Source organism: Pan troglodytes, chromosome 11, assembly GCF_028858775.2.
Source record: "Pan troglodytes isolate AG18354 chromosome 11, NHGRI_mPanTro3-v2.0_pri, whole genome shotgun sequence".
In the NCBI taxonomy this organism is placed as follows: domain Eukaryota; kingdom Metazoa; phylum Chordata; class Mammalia; order Primates; family Hominidae; genus Pan; species Pan troglodytes.
The window spans coordinates 80,384,805-80,396,411 of record NC_072409.2 but is presented as its reverse complement, the minus strand read 5'-3'; the positions used below and the strand labels follow the sequence as shown (position 1 = coordinate 80,396,411).

General features: G+C 47.0%; 1 pseudogene; it reads left to right on the top strand.

Moving 5' to 3' along the window:
- The first annotated feature begins 373 nt into the window (after positions 1-373).
- Positions 374-6,560, top strand: LOC129136030 (small ribosomal subunit protein uS14-like; annotated as a pseudogene).
- The last annotated feature ends 5,047 nt before the right edge of the window (positions 6,561-11,607 follow it).

Here is an 11,607-nt window from a genome sequence, read left to right as displayed (position 1 = left end):
GACGGCGTGGATGCAGTGAAATGAGAACACTTTTACACTGTTGGTGGGAATGTAAACTAGTACAACCACTAGTTGTACTAGTGTGGAAAACAGTGTGGAGATTCCTTATAGAACTAAAAGTAGAACTACCATTTAATCCAGCAATCCCATTACTAGGTATCTACCCAGAGGAAAATAAGTCATTATACGAAAAAGATACTTGCACAGGCATTTTTAGCACCACAATTTGCAATTGCAAAAATATGGAACCAGCCTGAATGCCCATCAATCAACCAGTAAAGAAAATGTGTGTGTGTGTGTGTGTGTGTGTATATATATGTATACACACACCCCTATATATACGTGTATATATATGTATATGTGTATGTATATATGTGTATATATACATGTCTATATATGTATGTGTATATATATACATACACATGTGTCTACATATGTATGTGTGTGTGTGTGTGTGTGTGTATATATATATATACATACACCATGGAATGCTACTCAGCCATTAAAAGAAATGAAATAATGCCATTCACAGCAACCCGGATGGAAATGAAGACTATTATTTTAAGTGAAGTAACTCGGGAATGAAAAACCAAACATCGTGTATGTTCTCACTTACATGTGGGAGCTAAACAACGAGGACGCAAAGGCATAAGAATGATACTTTGGACTTTGGGGACTCAAGGGAAAGGGTAGGGGGTGTCAAGGGATAAAAGACTACACATTGGATAGAGTGTACACTGCTCAGGTGATGAGTGCACCAAAATCTCAGAAATCACCACTAAAGAACTTATCCACCTAACAAAAAAGAAAAAACCACCTGTTCCCCAAAAACCTACTGAAATAAAAAAAATAAAAATAAACAACAGAAATTGAAACTAAGTGAACAAAAAAGGAGTTTGGTATTCATTCAAAAAGTTAAACATACATGCCTTCTGGCCTGAGAAGTCAGCCATTAATCATATTGTTGTTCCCCTGTACATCATAAGTCATTATTCTTTTGCTACTTTCAAGATCTTATCTTTGGCCAGGTGCAGTGGCTCATGCCTGTAATTCCAGCATTTTGGGAGGCTGAGGCAGGTGGACCATTTGAGCCCAGGAGTTCAAGACCAGCCTGGGAAACATAGAACAACCCCATTTCGACAAAAAAAAAAAAAAAAAAAAAAAAAAAAAAAAAAAAAAACTTTGTAATTCAACTGTCTGACTGATTGCTTTTAATTTTTATTTATATATTCTTTTTTTGTTTTTAGAGACAGGGTCTCGCTTTGTTACCTAAACTGGAGTGCAGTGGCAGGATCATAACTCACTGCAGCCTAAAATTCCTGGGCTCCAGCAATCCTCCAACCTCAAACTCCTGAGGAGCTGGGACTACAGGTGCATGCAACCACACCTGGCTAATTTTTTTTAAGTTTTATAGAGTTGGGGGTCCCACTCTCATTGCCCAGGTCGGTCTTGAACTCCGGGGCTCAAGCAGTCCTCCCACCTGAGCCTCCCAAAGTGCTGGGATTATAGGCATGAGCTACCCCACCCAGTGATTATTATTGTAATCCCTACAGCAACCACTAAGAAAGTTATTAAATATATATGACAATATATTTATCCTATAAATGCAATGTTGGTTTAACAGAAAATTAATTAATGTAGAAGACTGATGCCACCAAAATAGCAGAGTAGAAGTAATCTGGCTTCACTCCCTCCCACAGAAAACCAAAAACAAATATCCAGGACCAAAATTATCATCAGCAATATCCCAGAACTCAAATATGAGGCTGAGACAATCCCCAGGGACACAAGTGGAAAAACTTTGAGCAGATAGAGAAACAGACTTCTCTATCTGTGACAACCCTCACTCAGTTTTCCAGGCACCACACATGGAAAATTGCTCCTGGGTTCACAGTTTCTACACCAGAAAATGTGAGACTGAGGTAGACAACCAGCTTTCCCATCATCTTGCATTCCCTTGCAGGAAAACCATTCCTGCTTCAACCCACAGGAGGCATCACAAGTGCCTGTAGAAGAAAAAATCCCCAAGAACAGCTAGAAACAAAGAGAGGAGATAGGACTAGCAACCCTAGCCCATGTAACTCTGTTCTTCATCTCAGCCAAAGGAGATGCCAAATTAAAGTGACTTCTCAATAGCTCCACACTGTTAAGAGAAATATTCCACAGGTTTTCCGGTCACAAACACCTAGCCAGCCTCCCCACATCCCCTTTGGGACCTCCCCCTACAACCCCATTTGAGACGGGCAGTGCTCTGAATGTTTTCAAGAGCCAAGGCAAACCTGGGCTTAAGGCACCATCTATTACCAAAAAGGAGATGGTGATCTAGGAATAAGGGGACTCACTGGGCAACTGCAAAGAACCTCTAAGCAAACATACCCTAGAAAGACCTAAACAAGTCAGCCAGTGAAGACTAGAATAAATAACAATCTATTAATGCAAAGCCATAGATGTACATCCACAAAAAAAACAACAGCCAACAGGGAACCCCTAGCTCCCCAAACAAAGAAAGGAGCCAGTGACCAACCCTAAGGAGACAGCAATGTTGAACTCTTAGATCAAGAATTAAAAATAGCAGTTTTAAGGAAACTCAGTGAACTCTGAGATAACACAGAAGAACAATTCAGAAATGTATCAGAGAAACTTAGAAAGACTTTTTAACCTTTTACCTCGTTGCACTCCTGAGAGCAAGATGGGTCACCAGCAGTTGTACTGGAGCCACCTGCGAAAATTCGGCCAGGGTTCTCCCTCTTGTCGCGTCTATTCAAATCGGCATGGTCTGATCCGGAAATAGGGCCTCAATATGTGCCGCCAGTGTTTCCGTCAGTACGCAAAGGATATTGGTTTCATTAGGTTGGACTAAATTATCTTCCTTCAAAGGATTATCCAAGGCATCTGCTCAATGAAAGACCATGATAGTTCTTTGCACATAAAATAAAGATTTGAAAAAAACAACAACAAAAAATACTTTTTAATATATTAAACAGAGGCTGGGTGCAGTAGCTCACACCTGTAATCCCAGCACTTTGGGAGGCCAAGGCGAGTGGATCACCCGAGGTCAGGAGTTGGAGACCACCCTGACCAACATGGTGAAACCCCATGTCTACTAAATACAAAAAAATTAGCCAGGCATGGTGGCAGATGCCTGTAATCCCAGCTATTTGGGAGGCTGAGGCAAAAGAATTACTTGAACCTGGGAGGTGGAGGTTGCAGTGAGCCAAGATCACACCACTGCACTCCAATCTAGGCAAAAAGAGCAAAACTGTCTCAAAAAAAAAAATTAAAAAGAAATCCTGGAACTGACCAATATATTTGCTGAATTGAAAGATGCATTAGAGGTTCTCCACAGCAGAATGGATAAGCAGAGGAAAAAAATAATTGAGCTTGAAGACATGCTATTTGAAAATACACAGAACAGAAAAAAGAAAAAAGCATGAAAAGGAACAATGAACACCTATAAAATATAAGGAATAACCTCAAAAGTGCAAATCTCAGAGTCATTGGTGTTCAAAAGGGAGTTTAAAAAGAACAAGGGGTACAAACCTTATTCAAAGAAATGATAACACAAAACTTGCCAAACCTAGAGAAAGATATACCCAGGTGCATAGAGGAAACCACACAAGCCAGGAGGGAGTGGGATAAACCATTCAGAGTGCTGAAGGAAAAAAAAAAAAAAACTGTCAACCAAGAATACTATGCCCAGCAAAACTTTCCTTCAGATATGAGAGATAAAAGCTGAGAGAATTCATCACTATTAGTTCCATCTTACAAGAAATGCTAAAGAGAATTCTTCAATCTAAAAGAAAAGGATACTAACATGCAAAAAGAAAACATTTGAAGGCAAAAAACCCACTGGTAAAAGTAAGTACATAGATACATTCAGAATAGTTTAATATTGTGGCCAGGCAGGGTGGCTCACACCTGTAATCTCAGCACTTTGAGAGGCCGAGGTGGGTGGATCACTTGAGTCCAGAAGTTCGAGACAAGCCTGGCCAACACGGTGAAACCCTGCCTCTACTAAAAATACAAAGCTTAGCTGGGCATGGTGGCATGCACCTGTAATCCCAGCTACTTGGGAGGCTGAAGCAGGAGAATCGCTTGAACCCAGGAGGGGAGGTTGCAGTGAGCCAAGATTGCGCCACTGCACTCCAGCCTGGGCAACAGAGTAAGATTCTGTCTAAAAAAAAAAAAAAGTTAATATCATAATTCATAATTGTGATGTATGATCCATTCATACCTCTAAGTGGGAAGACTAAAAGACAAATCTATCCAAAATAATAACTACAGTAACCTGTTAAGAGATAGGCAACATAAAAAGATGTAAATTGAGAAAATGTAATATACCATAGTTTAGAAATATAGGCAACATAAAAAGATGTAAATTGAGAAAATGTAATGTACCATAGTTTAGAAATATTTTCTCCCTTCCAACCTTTATAGGAAGAGTGTAGCTCCCTCTCCCTCTCCCTCTCCCCACGGTCTCCCTCTCCCTCTCTTTCCATGGTCTCCCTCTGATGCCCAGCCAAGGCTGGACTGTACTGCTGCCATCTCGGCTCACTGCAACCTCCCTGCCTGATTCTCCTGCCTCAGCCTGCCGAGTGCCTGCGATTGCAGGCACGCGCCGCCATGCCTGACTGGTTTTCGTATTTTTTTGGTGGAGACGGGGTTTCGCTGTGTTGGCCGGGCTGGTCTCCAGCTCCTAACCGCGAGTGATCCGCCAGCCTCGGCCTCCCGAGGTGCCGGGATTGCAGACGGAGTCTGGTTCACTCAGTGCTCAATGGTGCCCAGGCTGGAGTGCAGTGGCGTGATCTCGGCTCGCTACAACCTCCACCTCCCAGCCGCCTGCCTTGGCCTCCCAAAGTGCCGAGAGTGCAGCCTCTGCCCGGCCGCCACCCCGTCTGGGAAGTGAGGAGCGTCTCTGCCTGGCCGCCCATCGTCTGGGACGTGAGGAGCCCCTCTGCCTGGCTGCCCAGTCTGGAAAGTGAAGAGCGTCTCTGCCCGGCCGCCATCCCATCTAGGAAGTGAGGAGCGCCTCTTCCCGGCCGCCATCCCATCTAGGAAGTGAGGAGCGTCTCTGCCCGGCCACCCATCGTCTGAGATGTGGGGAGCGCCTCTGCTCCGCCACCCTGTCTGGGAGGTGAGGAGCGTCTCTGCCCGGCCGCCCCGTCTGAGAAGTGAGGAGACCCTCCGCCCGGCAACCGCCCCGTCTGAGAAGTGAGGAGCCCCTCCACCCGGCAGCCGCCCCGTCTGGGAAGTGAGGAGCATCTCCGCCCCACAGCCACCCTGTCCGGGAGGGAGGTGGGGGGGTCAGCCCCCTGCCCGGCCAGCCGCCCCGTCCGGGAGGGAGGTGGGGGGGTCAGCCCCCCGCCCGGCCAGCCGCCCCGTCCGGGAGGTGGGGGGGTCAGCCCCCCACCTGGCCAGCCGCCCCGTCCAGGAGGGAGGTGGGGGGGTCAGCCCCCCGCCCGGCCAGCCACCCCATCCGGGAGGAGAGGGGCGCCTCTGCCCGGCCGCCCCTACTGGGAAGTGAGGAGCCCCTCTACCCGGCCACCACCCCGTCTGGGAGGTGTACCCAACAGCTCATTGAGAACGGGCCATGATGACAATGGCGGTTTTGTGGAATAGAAGGGGGGGAAAGGTGGGGAAAAGATTGAGAAATCGGATGGTTGCCGTGTCTGTGTGGAAAGAAGTAGACATGGGAGACTTCATTTTGTTCTGTACTACGAAAAATTCTTTTGCCTTGGGATCCTGTTGATCTGTGACCTTACCCCCAACCCTGTGCTCTCTGAAACATGTGCTGTGTCCACTCAGGGTTAAATGGATTAAGGGTGGTGCAAGATGTGCTTTGTTAAACAGATGCTTGAAGGCAGCATGCTCATTAAGAGTCATCACCACTCCCTAATCTCAAGTACCCAGGGACACAAACACTGCGGAAGGCCGCAGGGTCCTCTGCCTAGGAAAACCAGAGACCTTTGTTCACTTGTTTATCTGCTGACCTTCCCTCCACTATTGTCCTATGACCCTGCCAAATCCCCCTCTGCGAGAAACACCCAAGAATGATCAATTAAAAAAAAAAAAGAAAGAGTGTATTTCGGGCTTGGCCATGACTTCCTTTGATCATTGCAATGGTGGCAGGCATGATGTGACCCAAAAACATGAAAAGCAGTTGCACAACTGTGCTTATCTTCTTTCCCTTCTTCTATCACCGTAAGATCATTCCCCGCTATCCTGCTGGTGCCAGGAGGAGTATGACAGACAGGTGGAGCAGAGCAAAACCTCTCTAGCCAATTCTCATTTAGAATGCCAACTCCAGTCAATCCGCAGATTTATAAGAATAAATGATTGTTGTTTCATGTTACTGAGTTTGTTTTGTTTTGTTTTTGAAATGGAGTCTCATTCTGTCACCCAGGCTGGAATGCAGTGGCATGATCTCGGCCCACTGCAACCTCTACCTCCCAGATTCAGGTGATTCTCCTGAGCATTCTGCCTCCCGAGCAGCTGGGATTACAGGCATGCACCACCACGCCCAGCTAATTTTGGGGTTTTTTTTGTTGTTGTTTTTTTTGTATTAGAGAGAGGGTTTCACCATGTTGGCCAGGCTGGTCTTGAACTCCTGAACTCAAGTGATCCACTGGCCTTGGCCTCCCAAAGTGCTGGGATTACAGGCATGAGCCGTTGCGCCCAGCCAACTGAGTTTTGATATGGTTAGTTATGTGGCATTCTTGTGGTAACAGTTAATTGGCATAGGTAGTGACCAAGAAACAGTAAACATCATACTTAATAGTAAACCATTAAAAACATTATTTGGCTGGGCACAGTGGCTCATGCCTGTAATCCCAACACTTTGGGAGGCTAAGGCAGGTGGATCACTTGAGCCCAAGAGTTCGAGACTAGCCTGAGCAAAACAGTAAAACCCTCTCTCTGGCAAAAAAAAAAAAAAAAAAAAAGCCAGGCCTGTGGTACACACCTGTAGTCCCAGCTACTTGAAAGGCTAATGTGGAAGGATTACTTGAGCCTGGGAAGTGGAGGTTGCAGTGAGCTGAGATCATGCCAATGTACTCCAGCCTGGGTGACAGAGCAAGACCCTGTCTCAAAATATAACAAGATAAGAGTATCTATTGCCACATTCACTCAAAATTGTATTGAAGATCTTAGGCAAGGAAATGGAAATTAAAGGTATAAAAATGAGAATGAAAAGAAATAAAATTACAGGAAAGATGTTACGTTTGATTCTGTGATGGCAGAGGGTTTTGAGCAGAGGTAAAATGATCTAACTTACATGTTTAAAAGAGTATTCTGACTGCTGTATAGAGAATAGGCTGAATGGGGGCAAAGGCATAAACAGGAAGACCAAAAAGGAGGCTACTGCAACAATCCAGGCAAAAGACCTGATGGCTTAGATTGGGTCAGAGGTAGTGGAAATGTCAGAAGTAGTCAGGTTATGCATAGATTCCAAAGGTACAGCTAGATGCTTTGCTGATGGGCTGGCTATGGGGTAGAAAGAAAAGAGTCAAGGATAATTCTGAATTTTCTTGCCTGAGCATCTAATACATTGGATTTATTTATTTATTGTTTTGTTTTTTTGAGGCAGAGTTTCACTCTTATTACCCAGGCTGGAGTGCAATGGCGCAATCTCGGCTCACTGCAACCTCTGCCTCCCAGGTTCAAGCGATTCTCCTGCTTCAACCTCCTGAGTAGCTGGGATTACAGGTGCCCACCACCACACCCGGCTAATTTTTTGTATTTTTAATAAAGACGGGGTTTTGCCACTGTGGCCAGGCTAGTCTCGAACTCCTGACCTCAGGTGATCCTCCCACATCGGCCTCCCAAAGTGCTGGAGTTACAGGCATGAGGCACCATGCCTGGCCGCTGCATTGGATTTATTGAGATAGGGAAGAGAGAGAAAAAGGTGGAGAAGAGGGGCAGGAATCGGGAGTTCTGTTTTGGGCTAGGTGCAATGGCTCATGCTTATAATCCCAGCACTTTGGGAGGCCGAGGCAGGAGGGTGGCTTGAGCCCAGGAGTTTAGAACCTACCTGGGCAATATAGGGAGACCCTGTCTCTACCAAAAATTTAAAAATTAGCCAGGCATGATGGCACATGCATGTAGTCCCACCTATTGGGAGGTTAAGGTGGGAGAATTGCTTGAGCCCAAGAGGGCATGGCTGCAGTGAGCTGTGATTGTACCACTGCACTCCAGCCTGGACAACAAAGTAAGACCATCTCCAAAAATGTAAAAAAAAAAAAAAAAAAATTATTTTTTGTACCCATTGATTTTGAAAAGCCAATTAGATATATCCAAGTGAAAATGATGGCCAGGAGCAGTGGCTAATGCCTGTAATCCTAGCACCTTGGGAGGCTGAGGCAGGCAGATCACTTGAGGTCAGGAGTTCAAAACCAGCCTGGCCAACATGGTGAAAGCCCGTCTCTACTAACAATTAAAAAAAAAAAAATTTAGCCAGGCATGGTGGCAAGCCCCTGTAATCCCAGCTACTCAGGACGCTGAGGCAGGAAAATCACTTGAACCCGGGAGGTGGAGGTTGCAGCAAGCCGAGGTCACATCACTGTACTCCAGCCTGGGCAACACAGCAAGACTCCATCTCAAAAAAAAAAGAAAATGATGAGTAAGCAACTGAACATAGGAATCTAGAGTTCAGAGGAAAGGTTTGGGCAAGGGAGAGAAAATGGAAGTCATCAGCAAGTAGATAGCATTTAAGGCCTTAGAGTTAATGAAATGACCCACAATGTGTATGTAGAGGGAGAAGAGAAGAGATCCAATGACAGAGCCCTGTGTATTCCACTGTTTAGAGGTCAGGAAGCTGAAAAAGAACCAGCAAAAGAGACCTGGGAGAAGGAGCCAGTGAAATATGAGGAGAATCAAGAAACCAAATGAAGAAAGTGATTCAAGATACAGTATTATGTTTTCATAGAAAATGACCTTAGGAGACACTGCTAATGATTTTGAAATGAGGATGACACCTTCAACATACTTTTTTTTTTTTTTTTTGAGACGGAGTCTTGCTCTATTGCCCAGGTTGGAGTGCAGTGGCACAATCTCGGCTCACTGCAACCTCTGCCTCCCGGGCTCAAGCAATTCCCTGCCTCAGCCTCCGGAGTAACTGGGATTACAGGCATGGGCCACTGCACCCGGCCTCGACATATTTTCAAATGCTACAATAAGATTTATATTATAGGCCGGGTGCGGTGACTCACACCTGTAATCCCAACACTTTGGGAGGCTGAGACGGGCAGATCACGAGGTCAGGAGTTTGAGACCAGCCTGGCCAACATAGTGAAACTCCATCTCTAGTAAATATACAAAAACTAGTCGGGCATGGTGGCAAGCGCCTGTAGTCCCAGCTACTCAGGAGGCTGAGGCAGGAGAATCACTTGAACCCAGGAGGCAGAGGTTGTGGTAAGCCAAGATCATGCCACTGCATTCCAGCCTGGGCAACGGAGCAAGACTCTGTCTCAAAAAAAAAAATTATATTGTATTATTACTATTATATGTTATACCTATTCTATATTAGAGAGAACTAATAGGACAAAATGTTAACAATTGTTGGATTTAGATGAATGATGTACAGGTGTTCATTATGCATTCCTTCAACTTTTCTGCATGTTTGAATTTTTTCATAATAAATAGATTAGGGTGACTGTTTTTGAGGGTTTGAGACAGGGTCTTGCTCTGTCGCCTGGGCTGGAGTGCAGTGGCACCATTATGGCTTACTGCAGCTTCAACCTCTTGGGCTCAAGGAATCCTCCTACCCCAGCCTCCCATGTAGCTGGGACCACAGGCATGCACCACCACTCCTGGCTAATTTTTTGATGTTTTGTAGACAGGGGGCCTCACTTCATTGCTCAGCTTTGTCTCAAACTCCTGGGCTCAAGTGATCCTCCTGCCTCAGCCTCCCAAAGTGCTGGCATTACAGGCATGAGCCCCCATGCCCAACCTGGGAATACTATTTTGAGAATAATGAGTAATCAACCACATTCATTTAACTGCTTTTAAGGTCAATAACTTTATATTCCTCTAATACCCAGGTTGTGGTATCCAAACACCATTTCCCACTAAAAAAGACCATGAATCACTGGGGGGAAAAAGTAGCTGATACCAGCTCTGGTCTAGATATGCACAAAATGAGTCCAGAACATTTTATCATATTGGATAGCAAGAAAACTGGAAATTTATGTCAGAAGGACTCAGGAACTAACTTGAATAAGTCCCCACTGGCCAAAATAGGACAGTTTTGGCCAGTGGGAACAAAATAGTGATGGCAGCAGCAGGCTGTCTGCAGTGGCTGCTGCCATCATGCCAGCTGCAGCAGGGAGGCATGGCCAGGGCTGCACATTCCATGGAGCCAACAGGAGCTGGGGACAAGCGGGATCCTTGTCCCTTCCAAGTTGGGGTGGGAGCTCCCTGGGTGCTGCTGCAGCCGCCCAAGCCACGGCTGTGGACCCGGGCATCCCTGTGCTTTCAGGGCCGGGAGCAGACAGGAGCCCTACCTTTCCAGGGGCAGCTGCAGCCACCCAAACCACAGCTGCAGACTCAGGCCTCCTGCTCAGCAGAGCAGGCAGGAGCCCCGCCCCCGCCAGGTGTAGGTGCAGCCACTCAAAGAGTGGCTGCAGACTCAGGGATCCCTGCCCTCTTGGGGCCCCAGAAGGCCTCACAGGCTCAGAAATTCCTGCTCCCACTGCCTGGCTTCTTCCTGCTGTTGGTGCCCACTCCAATCTCAGAACAAAGTCAGAGCAGAGCCTGGGCACTGTCACAGCCTGGCCGAGTGTGCACATACTCGGAGCAGTGCTGACACACCAGTCCCCTGCTGCTTTGGTCCCCTACAGATTTTGGGTGCCAATGAGCATAGGAGGGAAGCCAAGTGGGGTCTGAAGGCAGCTCAGCACTGGCCTGCAGGCGCCTCTTGGCACCTACAGCCTGGGCACCATGAATGGCAGCAGGAGGCAGACAGTCTTCTGAGCGGATGGGGCAGGTCCCTGGTAAGGCCCCACTTTCAGGCCAGGGAGGGCCTGAAGGCTGGGGACCGGGCTGCCCATCCCACTATGGGAGTGGGAACTTGTGGTGACACTTCCAGGCCCACCCATGGCTGCCCAGGACCAATTGGCATGCACTTCCTCCCCTCTAAGGCCCATAAAAGCCCAGGCTCTGAGCAGACGTCAGGACAATCAGCTGCAGAGAGGAGCTACCCACACCAAGGCCTCCTCTCTGTGAGAGCTGCAGATGTTGGGACAACCAGCTGCAGAGAGGAGCAACCAACTTTCGGGCCTCCTCTCTGCTGAGAGCTGCAGAGACTACAGGATGACATACCTGCAGAGAGAAGCCACCCACTCTAGGGCCTCCCCTCTGCTGACAGCTGCACAGATGACAGGACAACCAGCTGCAGAGAGACGCTACCCTCCCTGCTGATAGCTGAACACTTGTCAGGACGACTTGCCTAGCAGAGAGGAGCTACCCTCTCTGCTAGGAGCTGAACACTCCTCAGGACACCCCTGCTAGGGAAAGGAGCTGCCCCCTGCAGGTTTCTTTTGAGCTGTTCTATTGCTCAATAAAGCTACTCTTTGTCTTGCTCACTCTTGTCTGCGTACCTCATTCTTCCTG